This window comes from Sciurus carolinensis, chromosome 6 (assembly GCF_902686445.1).
Source record: "Sciurus carolinensis chromosome 6, mSciCar1.2, whole genome shotgun sequence".
NCBI lineage: Eukaryota > Metazoa > Chordata > Mammalia > Rodentia > Sciuridae > Sciurus > Sciurus carolinensis.
Genome location: NC_062218.1, coordinates 148,081,128 through 148,094,842, shown reverse-complemented (window position 1 = coordinate 148,094,842; position 13,715 = coordinate 148,081,128). Strand labels below are relative to the sequence as shown.

Below are 13,715 nucleotides of genomic sequence, written 5' to 3'. Positions count from 1 at the left end.
CCCACAGACCCAACAGCTGCAGACCCAGAACAGCATCGTTCTCAATCTCACCCTTAGTCTAATATCTTTTTGAATATTATTCATGGAGAATTCTCTTTCTGGGGCCACATCATGCGTTCTGAAATCAGTCATGGTGAAGTCAGTACAGGCTGACAAACAAACATCAAAACTTTGAACCTCTGAGGGATTAAGTGGGAGGTTTTATCTCTGTGCTCCTAAAAAATACAGGTCCAACAAGCTCATCCATTCTTCCCCAGTGGAAACCAAGGCCCCTCTACCCAATGAAGGAGCAAAGAATGAGTCCTTAACTCAACCAAAATGTCCTGGTACAGAGTTAATGAACAAAATGATCACCCCTTAAACCTCCCAGAGGGACATGTCAATTTAACTAAATCTCTTACGGGTGGCATTTCAAGGAGTGTAGAAAAGAGGTAACGGCTTCTGTGGGACACGTGTAGGCAGGGCAGAAAGGAAGTGGGTGGTACACAGACACATCCACCCTTCCCAGGGGTCTTCCCCGGGGTCAGCTCTCCCTAACGGTTCTCCACTTCCCAACTCATCCACACGCTGAAAATGGCATCTTAATTTGATTTTTTAAGAACTACACTGCTTTAGGTTTGGATATGGTTCGAGTGTGTCCTCCTAAGGCTCATTAGCTGGGAGCTCGGTCCTCCGTGCGGTGGTGTGGAGGCAGCAAGGCCCTTAAGTGGTGTGGCCTGATGCAAGGTAATCAGTCCACAGGGTGAATCCTCAGAAGGGATCAGTGTAGTCCTCATAGGACCCCAGTTAGTTCCTGCAAGAGTGAGTTATAAAGAGAGCAAGGCTTGCTGGGGTCTCTCTGGCCTCCCGTGTCACCATATGACATCTCCTCTCACAGGCTCCTACTATAATGGCAGCCACCATCCAGAGGGCCAGAGGCCCTCATCAGAGCCGAGCAGATGCTGGTGCCATGCTCCTGACTCTCCATCACCGTGAGCTAAATTAACCTCCTTTCTTATAAAGTGCCCAGGCTCAGGTATTTTGTTAGAGCAACGAAAAACAGACTAATACAGTCATCTATGGCTGTATTAAGGGAAATAAATGCACCATTCCTGCAGCTGCTAGAATCTGTCAGATGGAGTTGGTGAGCTGATAACTGTAATGTTTTTTGGGTGAGTGCATTATCTCATGTGAAAAGCCAAAATAATCCTTTCCTGCTGTCACCCCCATGAGCTCAGTCCCCAGCTCCGTTGGAAGGAACATCACATTATTTCAAGTTGAATAAAATCTAACTCTTAAGCCATCACTCAGCAGGTAGGTGGGAAATTCAATCTCAGTCATGATGCTGAGAGCCTTTCCAGCCCCTAAGTTCATGCCTAAGTTCAAGAATCCTGTATCTTATGTGGAGGTTGGGTGACAGGAGATGAGCCTTCTCGAGTCACTTCACTGCTCAAATGCTGATTTTTGAAACTCGCGATGTTTTGCTGGTGAACACTACTACATGCTGCTCACACCTGTGTGCTAAGGGATCTTTTCTGAAAGTCACAATCCCACTGACCTCTGAGACTCCACGACCTTTCAAGGGTTCCTGGAGGGGTGGAGCCTAGGACTCTGTAAACTAGGACTTGGCAAAAACCCTGCCACTTACCCGGTGGGAGTTGTGTTACCATACATCTGCAGATTCTTTGATGTTCCTCTCCCTTTGAATGGGCTGGCCTCCATGTCATGAGCTCGACTGTGTCCTTTTCCAAATTCCTATGTCGAAACCCTAACCCCCAGTGCTTCAGAACGTGACTGTCCTGGAGAGAGGGCCTTTGAAGAGGGCAGTTTAGGTGAGACCTCTAGGGTAGGCCCTCATCTAGTCTGATCAGCGTTCTTATAAGAAGAGGAGAGCAGGACGCAGACACGGAAGGGAGAGCCTGGGAAGGCCATCCTCAAACCGAGGGTAGAGACCTTAGAAACCCACCCCACCAACACCTTGGGCTCGGACTTGCGGCCTCCAGAATAGGAAATCAATGTCATCGTTGAAGCCGCCCCGTCTGGTTGTTATAGCGGCCTGAGAAGAAAATGCGCTTGGTGACTCGCTTCCAGTGAACAGGGCAAAGTAAAGCAGCGTGACTCCCCAGACTGGTTTGGACAGGGCACCGCAGCTCCTGCCTGGCCTTCTCCCCCTGGGAGGGTGTTCATCCTGGGAGCCTGGCCTGCGCATGGGGAGGAGGAAGTCCAGGCCTCGTGGGCAGCTCCTGCTGACTTCCAGCACGAATTTCCAGGCATGTGAGCGAGTGAAGATGAACGAGTCCAGCCCCAGCCTCCCAGCAACCTCGGCTGAGCGGAGAGAGGCACATGCCCTTCCCACTGAACCTGGCCAAACTGCCAGCTCTGGAGCAAATTAAATGCTCTTGTTCTCAGCCATGAATATGGGCACATTGTTTTTAGATAAAAGGAACGCCAGTCTTGAGGTATTGACAGCTTCTTCTGCTTCTTTATCCTGCATCTCCTTTCTCTTCCTCCCCACTTGGAAAGATCCCATACATCTCCCTTTAATTCATCTTGTTATACAACATAAGCTTTTCTTTCTGGGGGCAAGGGTGGAAGAAGAAGAGGTTTTTGTCAATCAGCTTCTACAGGAATCCATACTAACCCAGTCATCTACATGTTCTCCATATAATATAACTTTCCTTTAGTTGGAGAATGAGCTCTATTGAAGTAAGCAGGTCACTGCATTTTTAGGCAAGGGTGAGCACTATGTGCAGGGTCCCTGTGTTAGTCAACTTTCTGTTGCTGTAACAAAATACCAGAGATAAATCAGCTTAAAGGAGGAAAGGTTTATTCTGACACACAGTTTCAGAGGTTTCTGTCCACAGTCACTGGGTCCTGTTGCTTTGGGCCTGTGGTGTCACAGTACATCATGGTAGCCGTGTGTGGTGGAGGAGGTCTATTCACCTCAGAGCAGTCAGGAAGCAAGACGGGAAAAAGGAAGGGACCAGCGTTGCTTCAGTGGCATGCCCCCCGTGACCTAACTTGCTTGCACTAGGCCTCACCTCCTGAAGGTTCTCCCTTCTCCCAACAGGACTGCAGGCTGGCAATCGTGCCTTTAACACATGGGTCTTTGGGGCCATTTAAGATCCAACCCCCTTTGGTCACTTCTGCCAACCTTGAATTTACATTCGGCACTCTTCCCTGTACCCCACACAAATCGAATTCCCCAAACACCAAAGATCCACGCAGATATCATGGCAAGTGGAACTGAGGGGTGCAGAGAAGGTCCCATCACCCGCCACACAGGAAAACTGCTGGAATCTACCCCGAACTTGGCCACTATCTCCTCCCAGCCTCCCCACCATCTCTTCCCTCCGCCTTCTCCAGGGACCTTGTCTCCGCCCCCGTGACAGTGAGATCTCACCTCCTCTCATCCATCAGACTACACCCAGCAGAGGGCAAAACCCCAGCAGCCAAACGGGAACAGCTTGTTGTTCCTGCAGCACGCCCTAAAGGCTTCCAGCAACTTCCAGCACGCTTCCCATCCCGTGTTCAGGTTGGTCCTCGTGTGGCTGGTTGCCGTTTCTTTCCCTCAGTGCCAAAGTCAACAGGAGGGTGGGGACCCTGGGGCCAGGCACTCAGCACAAGCCATCCCCGTCCCAGGGTGGTGTCCTCATCCGCAAGAGGTGGGCGGCACGCAGCCCTCACCAACAAGCCGGGGCAAGCACAGAGGGCACGCTCGCGGAAGTCTATCGCCACGGCACTTGGGTGCTGGAGTGTAGTGCTCGCCGCGGAGATGCACGCCGGAGCAATCAGACCAGCGGGTGACACCAGGGATGGTAGCTGGTGGGAGGAAGCCACGTCCCGGAGAGGAGACAAGATGTAGCAATTCTAACAGGAACTCACGGCCACCGTTGGCTGAGCTAAGAACTTACTACGTGGCAGGTGACACGCTAAGGGCTGTACATAACCTTGATTTGTGCTCCGAGCAACCTGCATTGGGCAGGTACTATTATTACTCCCATTTTAAAGGGGATAAAACCAAGGTTCAGAGGAATTCCCCAGGACATCCTGATTATACCTTAGTACCAAAATAATACCGAGTAATCTGGTCCAAGAAGCACTGTCCCCAAGAAGAGTTACTGTCCTTGAGCACGTCTGTGAGCTCACCTGTTAAGGTGGAGTCTCTCTCCCATTGCACACACAGCCTCACGAGGTCAGTGTGCCCATCTTCCCTGTGAGCCTATTGAAATGGGTCCAAAGGGTGGGCAGGGAGCCATAAGATCCTAGGGTGAATGGAATCACGGGTGCAGGTGTGGACAGGTAAGTTTGAGAGCGTCATGAGTCACCCACATAGGGTCAGCAGGCTGGTTTTTAAGGTGTGTCATTTTCAGGGGTCACTCTCCCCAAAATGTGCAACTAACAACAGTTGGAACGTCTTCCTCCCCTTCTGATCACACGACTATGAGACATTTTAAGTTTCTTTTCTGCACTTCAATACCCCTCTCTAAAGAATGCTTACTGTGGGGTTGAAATCCCTACAGGTCACTTTAGACACTGTGTCTTTGCTTGTCCTGGTTTTCTCTCAAGTTGAACTTTCTGCAGTTTCTAAGGTGCAACTCCAAAGTTGGTCTTCCCAAAGTTAAGGCCAAGTTTCACGCCTCCAGTGACACAGGAGAGCCCAGTCCACCTTGCATGACTCTCCCAGGGGTGTGAGGGTACCCCTGCTATTCCTGTGTGAACGGTGACTACCCATCTCTCTCCTGTGTCCCTACACACTCACCAGCACTAACATAGGTGCCAATGGAAGATTGGATTACTGTCTAACTTGCATTGCAAAATAAATCTTTTGCACTGCAGAGCATAAAATAAGCTCAAGTTCAACACAACATCAGGTGCACACAATCTACATGGTGATGATGTTTTGGACTGTGAAGACGGAGAGTGTAAAGGTGACTTTTATCAAGTGCTTGCTAAGTGCCACATACTCTGATAAGCATTTTCTATCATTCAAGTACCATCCTGTGAGGTGGCTACTGTTACCGTCTATTCCCTGAGGAGGAAGCAGAGGAAGAGGGACAAAGGAGCCTGCATGTGGACTCACGGCTAGTCAGTGGAGAACAGGACTACCCTGCTGTTAAGGAGGTGGAGCATCAATGGGAGGCACTGGGTGGCAGTTCCATCTGGCACTCACCTTGGTGACTTCAGGCAGGCGATGTCCTCTCTCTGAGCCTCGGTTACTCATCTTTAAAATATTGGAAACTTGCCTGGTTGCTGTGAAGACCAAATGAGGGGATGGAGAGGGAGAGATGAAGGAGAAAGCAGAGGAGGGAAGTGGGAGGAGAGAGAAGTGACAGGGAGACAGAAGGTGAAATCCTCTCATTAAATGTGACATGAGCTCAGCGTTCAGGGCTCTGGTTTTTCCCGTGGAAGGCCCTTCTTCAGCTGCAATGAATTCTGGGCAAGTCGGCCCATGGACTGTGGGTGTGGAAGGTAGGCCTGCTCACCCCCATTCATTATTGAAAGAATGGAGTCGGTTACCCCTGAAATGTCCACAGAGCCAAAGAGTGTGTCGTGTCGGGGCCCGTGTGCACCCAGCTCCTGCTCCCTCCTCACCTCTCTACACACACCTACACACCAGGTGGGCCAGTGACATCTGCAGGTGCGGGGAAACCCTGCAGCTGCTCAGGATGAAGGCTCAGCACCCAGCAGTGCCATTTGTTGAAGTTGAGGCAAAGACTTTGGTTTTCTCTAGAACTTAATCCAGGGACACTTCATGTCCACGGAGCAACCCTGGATATCAGTAGGTAGAACTCAGAAAGCAGTCACTATGTTGTTACCTGGTTTGTGAAAAAAAAAACAAAACAAAAACAAAAACAAAAAAAACATGGCAAAGAACTTTGCCTTGCTGTCTCAGAGACACATGTTGAGCTGATCTTAATTTCAGGTAGAGGAGACAGTGGCTTTTTGTATTGCTTTAAGGGTGACAGAAAGCCTTTCCTTGTTCCCCAGCAAAATCCTCTCTTGCTCAAGCCTGTTGAGGAAGGTTGACTTGTTCCTGTGAACAATTCATCTTTTTTTCCTTTTTTTTTTTTTTTTTTTTTTCTCTTTTGCAGTACCAGGGATTGAACTTAGCTGTGCTTTAACACTGAACTACATCCCTGGTCCTTTTTATTTTAAGACAGGGTCTCCCTAAGTTGCCAAGGCTGACCTTGAACTTGTGATCCTCCCGCCTCAGCCTCACCTTGTGAATTGTTGGGATTCCAGGTGTGTGCACCTCGGCTGGCTTTAATTAATTCTTCTGAACTAGACTTTGACCTCTTTTTGAAAACCACTTTGAAAATGCAAACCCAGTGATGGACATAATGCACCCCCATACCAATGACCACCAAGCTGCTGGCTTCCCTTATTCTGTCTATAACCTGGGGGAAACCACGCGAGAACCCCAGCTGGAAAGCGAGGATATGGGGGTGCTTGAGATTAGCCGCACACCCCACATTAAAGGGGCCATGCCTGGCACAAAGACAACACTAAATCAAAGGCAGGTGGCAGTAAGAAGCGGCAGCATGGGATTTATTGCTGTCCATATCAGAAGAGATGAGGAAAAATAAGGCCACTCAGTCCCTGGAAGGGGAAGGAGTGCGGAAGGAAGCAGAGCTGCCACCTGCTCATCTTGAGGCGGGCTCCGGCAGCTGGCCTCACACACACAATTCCTTCTCTCTGAATCCTCCTGAGAATTCCGTGAAATAGCTTCTACCAAGAGCCACATTTATGGAGGAGAAGACTAAGGCTCAGGGAGGCAAGGCAACTTGCCTTAAAGTCAGGTGGCTAGGAGGCCACAGAACCAGGACCCTAATCATCTCTGTCTCACCCCAGAGTCCAAGAGGGAAACTCAGTCCCTCTCTCCGACTCCTGCAGCCATGAGGTCACCAAGCAGCACCCTCCTTCTGCCTGGAGTCTGTCGGGAAGTTGTCGGGAGGTGCGGAGATTGGGGACGGCACTCGGCTCTCCTCCAGGATCTAAGGATCGTGACCCTGCAGCAAGCAGACAAGCCCCGGCCCAGGCAGGGCTAGATGTGAAGCCCGGTATCTGCCTCATTTCATCAGGCTGAGGCAGCCAGCACAGGAAATTAAAAGCCACTCATAGATCACAGAGCGCGGCACCAAGTGATCTCAGACAGCACCCATCCCAGCCCTCCCGCTTCTCCTTGTGCAAAAACACAGCTCTCAGCTGTCGGTGGCTGAACTTGTGCAGGGAGCTGCAGGCTGCTCGGGTCATCCGTGCCCCAAAGGCAGACAAGGAGTCCTTCCCCTCAGAGGCCTGGAAAACAAAAAGCAGGCCCTTATAGCAAGGATGGAAGTGTGTGTGTGTGTGTGTGTGTGTGTGTGTGTGTGTGTTCTAGAAGGAGATGGGAGAGTGGTGTCTCCGAGGGGAAAGTGGGGGTCAGAGGCAAAGGGAGGACCATCTTTCCTCTCTCTGCCTTTTTGTATGCTGAAAATTTTTGCCATGTGCTGTGTTAACTATTTTTACAAGCAATACATGTTTTAAAGATGAGATAAAATACCGGTAGACATGGAGGAGAGACTCCTACCTTGTGAGGAAGGGGAAGGTTAGAAAAGATTCCTTCCTGGTGAGTCTCTTATTTGAAATGAATGAATAGGTGACAAAGAAAGGGGAGGGAATTCCAGGCAGAGGGAACCGCTTCAGCCAACGGCTAGGAGTCAGGTGGGCGCTGGTGGGGACAGGGCTCCATGTAGGAGATCGGGTCCAATGCTGGGGGACAGGGGACTCCATTCTCAGCCCTGCCCTTTCCTTCCGTTTGCCAGCCACGTGCTGTGGCGCTGGTTACTTCTAACCATCAGTCTACTGTAAAATGCATTTCTGGAAAGTGCAGGAGACCATGTCACCCGCTCCACCCTTACAAGTCAGCATGTGCACGGCCAAGGTACCCACCAGGGACTGAACGTCTGGGGCTTCTGCGTGCCTGGCGTCCCCTCCCTGGAGTTCTGGCAAAAGTATCCCCTTTCTTTCCTTCATCAAGTCTCTACGAGACGATGGTCAATGGTGACATCCCTCATCCACGCTATCCCAGCCAGGCACGGGGGAGGTGACCCTGAGCGGGTCCATGAGACTTCCTGTCCCGTCTTGGTGGAAGCCTCCTCAGCATGGCAAACCACTGGGCCAGTTCACCCCGGGCTCCCGGAAGTGGTGTCCGGTCCACTAGTTCCTACTCACTGGACCTGACTGATGGACTTTCTCTTCAGTTCTGTGAGCCACCTAGAGTCCACCTAAGAGAATCTTTTATTGATATTTTAGCCACAGTTTCTGTTACTTATGACCAAAGAATCCTAGTGAATGCCCCTATTCTTTGAGGGTCAAACGAAGGTCAGTTTCAGACCCCGACCTACACACAACAGACAAGTCCCCTCCTGCCCAGCCTCCTGGAGAACTTCTATTTCCTTTTGCTGTAATTACTCATTTCCAACAAATTGCTTCAGGTTTTGGATGGTCCACCAAGTCGTGTGGGTTTTCTTTGCCAATAGAAACAAGGTTCTCAGCATTTTTTCCTCGATTTCTCTTCTTTCCTCTACCCAAAGCCCACTTTAACAAGGTTCTTGTGCATGAAGCGAGGAGGGAGAGCTCTTTATAGGAGACAGAGATAGATTTACAGGACGCGCGTGCATTCAAAATGTACCATCAAACATTAGACATCCCTATTATTTTTTAAATTGTTTGTTCTATTTAGTTATACATGACAGAAGAAAGCATTTTGATTCATTGTACACAAATGGGGTACAACTTGTCATTTCTATGGTTGTGCATGATGTAGATTCATACCATTTGTGTAATCATGCATGTACACAGGGTCATGATGTCTGTCTCAGCCCACCATCTTTCCTTCCCCCAGCCCCCTCCCCTCATTTCCCTCTACACAATCCAACATTCCTCCATTTGTCCCTTACCCCTCCACCCTCACCCTCCCTGTTATTTATCAGCATCCACTTACTGAGAAAACATTCAACCTTTGATTTTGGGGGGGATTGACTTATCTCACTTAGCATGATATTCACCAACTCCATCCATTTACCTGCAAGTGCCATAATTTTATTCTTCAAAAGTTTCACCAATGCCAATTCCAGATTCTACTGGGTCCTCTTCTCTTTTTGTTTCTTCTCTTTTTTTCAGATCTCCTCATCCAAGTTCCTCATTTAATTTATGCCCCAAACACAAGTCCTCTCCATTACTTTGTCTCCTGAAACGTTGCCTTCTGAGGGTCAAGACAGCCCCAAGAAAGAATTCTGGGGCTGACTGTTAACATACCTTCCTACCATGATTTCCTCCACCCCCCTACATGATTTCTTCAGACAGATTAGAGTCAGTCCAATGACCAGCTGTGGCCCCTCCCGGGCATAAGAGCAACGATTCTGGGGGCAGGAGGGGTCCCTACCTTTCCTGCTACTTGAATTCAGGTTCAAGTAGATGGAGAAATCACCCTGGGGGAACTCAGGGCCCTTTCCTGGGCTGTAGTCATTGCCCTCTAAGGAGCAAGCTTTGGGAGTCAAAAGTGGGCTGAGGACACAGCTGGGGACACAGTATGGGTCCTGGACACAGTGGGAGTGTGGATGGCACTTGGGCTTATCCTCCGCTGGTCCTTCCCTTATCACTTGTGTGCACAGGTCTGGTCCCTGGACACTCAGGCTCCTGAGGATGTGAGCTCTTTTGGGTGCCCACCCCAGTAATGATCTCAGTATTAGTCACATCATGGGCGCTTGATCAATCCTTGAAAAATGAACATATTCTCTGGACCTCAGCTTTTCACTAATCACTCAGCCAATCAACGAGTACCAAATTCCTTGTCTGTGCCAAGAAGTGAGGAAAAAGCAAAACAAGACCCACTCTTGTCCATAAGCATCTAAGAATCTAGCAGGTTACATAGGGAAAAAATAGTAATTCAAAAGTGGGATAAGTTCCAGATCTTATATCCACTCATCAAATAGCAATGGAGACCCTTCTATGGACCTTCTTTGTCTATTACCTGGGATTCAAGGGAAATAAAACACATCTCTATAAAGAAACACTCACATATTGAACATCAACACAAACAAACCACCCGTGAATTTGATGGCGTGTTAGGTGCCTTGGGGACAGGGTAAACGGACAGGAGAAAATTCACGAGCACCTAACACAATGTTCCAGCACATGAATCACTCAGTAAGTATTTGCTGAATGAATGTTGATGAAAACAAATAATTACAGAGCGAGCCATGACAGAAGCAAAAGGGCTGGCCGTTTGGAAATCAGAACATCTTCAGAAAGGAGGTGGCATCTTGCCTGAGCAGGAAGGTGCCAGAAACAAGAGAGAGGACAGGGTTTCAGGAATAAGGACCAGCACCCACAAAAGCTCTGGGGTGTAGAGCAGTGTGGAGAAAAGCCAGCGGAGGAGCCTGTGGAGGGGAGCACCTCATGGTGGGGCGACAGGGACTGTGGAAACGTCTGGACTGCATCCCTGAGAGGCTCGGGTGCCACACGGACAGTGAGAAGCCCTCAGCTCTGTCTCCTGGTGGCTGGTGGGCCACTGCTGCCTCCCTGGGCCTGTGCTGCCCCAGGAGATGGTGCAAGTACTACTCACACCTAACCAAGCAGACGTAGGTTCAAATCCCAGCTCTGCCACCTCCTGACGAGGACATGGCGGGAAAACAGTGGAACCTCTCTAAGCCTCAACAGCTTCATCTCCAAAACAGGAATCACAATATCCACACCCAGAGGAGCGCTGTAAAGCATGGAGTGAGGCGACACACATAAACCCTTAACAGGCCCTGGCTGGAGGACAATATTCTTTAAATGGTAGTTTCCTTACTGCAGTTATTAGAATAATTATTACTACTGTCATTCTATTTAGAATAACGCTGCTTCTCATCAATCCCCTACTGAAAAGTCAATTTCGAGGACCACTTTCCCATATGGGTCATCTCAATAAGCTGAGGGAACTTAGGCCACTCATTAGATGGGGAGCGTGATCGCTCAGGTTGGGTTACTGCAAGAACACGAACCCCTACTTTCCTCATTTACTCTTAGAAGCCTGAGAGTCAGAGAGGGTTGCCGCAGGTGTCACTGCTGTGTAGAAAAAAGAGGTCCCCCTAAGCGCCAGACCCCTGCCTGTGCCCCTCCAGATGCATTTAACTCCACTGCCATTTAACTCTGTTGCCGTGGAGACAAGGTCAGAATTAAATCATTTTCAAATGCCAGCCTCCCAGAGCCAAGTCCTCTAGAGGATCTGACCCTTCCTGGACTCTACCTTCCTCACCAGGCCCGAGGGGCTTGGGCCGGTTTTCTCACTCTCTCCACAGGAACCTCCACAAGCCGCTGCTCACATCTGAGGATAGAAGCTGCCCTGCAGGTCTCCTGACCCAGAGGAGGAGAGGAGAAGCCCTTCCTAGGCAGTGCGGCTTTCCAGACCTGGGAAAGGCCAGAGCCAGGTGGCCCCGGGAATGCTATGGCTTCCATGGCCCTCAATCCCTGCAGAGGCTGACCCTCACGGCCACCTCACCAGAACACAGGCCTGTTTCTCACCAGCAGGCCCCGCCTGCCAGTTGGAGTCAGTTTCTCTCTGGCAATGACTTTAGGCATCTGCATTTCCCAGAATTCCCCCCTTGGCCCGGTCGTGGCTCTCTGTAGAAGCCGCTCCAGGCGGGATGCTCAGCAGGACAGCGGCTGCTCTGCTTTTTCTGGAGCTAGCCCAATTGCTCTCCAAAACCTCGTCAGAGGGCTGTACCAGGACTCCAGTGGCCTGCACCCGTCACACAAAGCTCTCATCTGCTACTCTCTCCCCGCCAGGAGACTCAAAATGCCTGCCATCCCCCATTGAATTTAAAGATTTTCTTCTGCAAAACGAGTTACCTTTTGCCTCATGGCCCCCTGTTCACCACGGATGGACCATGGGAGGGGGCCTTGACCCACAGCTAACCAGGCTGAGGGCCCACATGGGAGCTGTGGTCTGTTCCAATGGGACCTCCTTATGGCAGGGTGACTGACCAAATGAACCCATCAAATCCTCTCTCGTGTTCTACCTTATTCCCCAAAGACATATGGGGACCTTCTGTGCCCCAGGTACTATGTTAAATGCCAATGATACAAATGTAGAAGGAATTTTGTAGTTCTGGATCTTTTTATCTTTAGTAAGAATTCAATATGTGACTCAGTTTCCAATATGTGGCTCAGCAATAGACTAGTTGTCACAGTTTTGTTGTGTCATGCAGTTCTTATCTACAAGGTAGGTATTACTTAAAATAAGCCCGTGAATTTGTTAGGACCTTTGAATTCAAGGAACAGAAATCTAACTCAATCCGGACTAACAAAAATCAGAATTCATTGGCATGTGTCTATGAAGGCCAGGACTCAGCTGTCCTCAGGAAATTGAATGGTGATTTCTTCTTTGCCCACCTCCCTGCCCCAGCCTTACTTCAGTCCCCTCTTAGCTCTCTGCTTCTCTCCACGTTCTGGACTCATTCTTTCCTAACGTTCAAGAGCAGGAGACATAGCACAGGAAGCTCAAGGCTGCATCAGCTCATATTAGCAGCCCCCAAGGAGAAGAAGGTTCCTCTCTCCCAGAACCCACGTGTAAAATTCAAGGGAAGGATGCCAATAAACCAAACTTGGGTCATGTGGCCAGACTGAGCCAATCACTGTGGTCAGAGGCATGAGCTACCATGATTGGTTAAGTCTTGATCACATGATTCCCCTTAGCCCATCAGAACCACTTGGTGCAAAGGAAGAACAGCTCCCCCAAGGAGGGCAGAGAAGTGGACCTCGTGTTGAATAGGGTGGAGGGGAGAAACCAGAAGGGAAATGGCTGTTACAGCAGAGAATAAAAGGAAAAGCTACTGTTCCACAAAAGAAAAAGTACCCAGTGACTTTACCAAGGAGTTATTAGTTTCTGATGGCAAGATTCTTTAGAATATGTAAAATATGAACATATTTCAAACTATTTAATGGGCTGACAATTTATATAGGATATATAGATGTAGTGAACCGGGTTTTCCTCCATGAACAGGAGGGGCACTGATGCTCAGAGAAATTACCAGAAAGAAAAATACATAGATCTTACTGACAGCCCATGGCTAGTAAGCTCGAGAGCCAGAACGTTCACACCCAGCTTGCCTGACTCCCGAGCTTGTACTTCTTCTACAAGTCCAGTCTGCCTGCCAAAGGCAAAATATAGCCCCAAAGAAAGGTGGAGAGGTGAACAATAAGTTCCTCCTCTATTTATAGACAGAGAACAAAACCAGACAGCTCCAAAAGGGCAGAAGTGCCAAGAGTGGAATCAGTTTTTCCACGTCCTTCATGGGGACATTCTTTGCTTCCAAAGTGTAGATGGCGCCAGAAAGTAAGAGTACACATCAAGAATGACATGGTGGCTAGCACTTGTGTGTGTTTTTGTTTAACTGTGGACAAAGACTTGTAGACAAGTGCAAAAAATAAATCCTCTTTTGCAACCCAGAACTCATTGTTCAGTATGAGTTTTGATACATATAAGCAGGAATACTATACCTAAGATAGCTTAAAGTGATGGGATATTGATAAATGAAAAGGCTATGTTCAGAAAATGATGCATTGGGTTGAAGATATATCTTACTACATTTAACTGTTGAACTGGTATTATTCCACATCTGTACTACTGTTATAATAGGAATGAATATGATTTGAACTCATTGATGTTTAGAAAGTGTTAGCATTTGAGAACCAGGAAGATCCATTTA

At 49.0% G+C, this 13,715-nt stretch overlaps 1 non-coding gene across 1 annotated transcript; it reads left to right on the top strand.

Annotated features, from left to right (window-relative positions):
• The first annotated feature begins 13,375 nt into the window (after positions 1–13,375).
• On the top strand, positions 13,376–13,502 carry LOC124987756 (small nucleolar RNA SNORA40). Its single transcript, XR_007109267.1, has one exon. It is a non-coding gene; the product is annotated as a small nucleolar RNA SNORA40 (small nucleolar RNA).
• The last annotated feature ends 213 nt before the right edge of the window (positions 13,503–13,715 follow it).